A 2,187-nucleotide genomic window follows, 5' to 3' on the forward strand; every position below is an offset into this window, starting at 1 on the left:
CAAATAATTTTTTTTTCGAACTACAAACACTAATTTACTATTACAGGTTACTGATTCTTTTCAATAATAGATGATAAAAATTATAGGCATAATAAATAACAATGATGAATAAATAATATTAACAAATAGAAAAAATAAAATGAAAAGAGAAAAAAATAAGCATAATCAAAAAAAAGAAAAAAAAGAAAATAAAAAATATCAATAACAATAAAGACAAAAAAATATAATATGAAGTTTGTGTAAATATACCATTAAAATAATAAGCAAATTTATATTATAAAATAAAATAATGAAATCTAAATGATTTCGAAAGAATAAAATCAAAAATATATAGTAACGAATTAATATAAAATATACAAGTGAAATAAAATAAATAAATTGCTGGAATAAACTGGAAAGTAAGGTTATAAAACAGTTAATGGCCTCAAAAATATAAAATATACACACTTAAAAAAGCGTAACAAACAAAGTCAAAACCAAACCAGAAACTCAAAGCAAATAGGCTTAGTGGTTGCGTGCTTAATATTGAGCTATTATTACAAAAACAAAAATCTGCAAGAAACTCGATGCGCATTCTCTGATTTAAATTAACAGCATAAATACTATGGCAGAAATTATAATTAACATTTAAATGTACCTAGTATATTTAAGATTATCAGCAAACAGAGTTGAAACTGTAACTACAAATGAAATTGAAAAAATATTAAAAACTAAATGAATAATATTATAAGCAGACACAACAACAAGAAAGAAAGAAAATAAATAAAATGAGAAAAAAAAAATAAATTAAAAATTAAATAATTAAAAAAGAAAAAAAAAAATAAATTAATTAATTAAATAAGAAAAAAAATATACAAACAACTATACACATATACGTATATAAACACGAAGCAGCTGGCAAGAATGAGAAAGGTATACGATTATACCAACAACAACAACATATATGTATACATGCATATATGAATTTATATATGTATAATATTGGTGTAGTTTTTCTGCACTGTAAAGTATAATTATGATAAAAATATTAATACAAATAAAAAACAAAAATATTGAATATTGTATAAAATATGTGTAAATTTATTTCTGTGTATTTTGCTGTACTTTTGCTCGCTCGTTTAGGAAATAGTCAAATAACTTGATTTTTTCAGACTGCGAATGTGTGCTGTGGAGTGGCTCCATCCATTCGCTTGGTCTATTTCAAATATTATTTTCTTTAAAACATTAAATAGTTGCAAGTATAGATATATACATTATATATAATAATTAATATTTGCTCTTGCGCTAGTTAAGTTAGCCGAATGATATCTTTGAATTCATTCATTACATATGTATATCGAAATAATAGTGTTGATTACTTCAAACACCGCCTAAAAGTATACTAATATTTTTAACTTCTCAAACAAGGGAAGAAAAGAGTTTGAATATTATTCTAAATATGAACACGATCTGTGAATCAATTTGTTTGCAGCAGCTGATCAAGTCGGTAGATACACCTCAGTATTGCGTTGCGATAGTTACAATGGATAAAAATATCGAACAAAGAATTTATCTCAAATTTTAAATTTCTGTCTGCATTCAAATTTCGGATTCGTTGAGAATGTTGGAAAAGGCTTCAGCTTTATTAAAAACACATGCCTACGAGTGGTACAAAGCCTTCAAAGACGGTTAAGAGATCGTTTAAGGCATGCCTCGTTCTGGACGACCTTCGACGTCTTCAACTGATGAAAATATTAAAAAAGTGAAGGACATGGTGCTTCGCTAGGCAAGTGTTAGGAGGATGGCAAGAGAGCGCGATATTTCTCGCACGTCCGTTCGAATGATTTTTATGGATATTTTGGGTACGAAACGCATTCTTGCTCGATTCGTCCCGATAAAGCTGTTTTTTTTTTTTTCAAAAAAGTGTACTCTTTGGATATGCTTGATCGTGCGAATTCCGATCCCACATTCATGAAGACCATTGTAATTGCCGATCAGACAAGGGTTTATTAGATGACATGCAAACGATCGAAGAGATAAAACAAAATTCGCTGAAGGAGCTGAAGGCCATCCCAAAAAGTGCTTGTGAAAGGTTTTTCGAGGACTAGAAAAATCGTTGGAATAAGTGTATAACATCTGGAGAGATTACTTTGAAGGCAACAAAATAAATATTGATGAATAATTAAATATCTTGCATTTTATTTACAA

Source organism: Bactrocera tryoni, chromosome 5 (genome assembly GCF_016617805.1).
Source record: "Bactrocera tryoni isolate S06 chromosome 5, CSIRO_BtryS06_freeze2, whole genome shotgun sequence".
NCBI lineage: Eukaryota > Metazoa > Arthropoda > Insecta > Diptera > Tephritidae > Bactrocera > Bactrocera tryoni.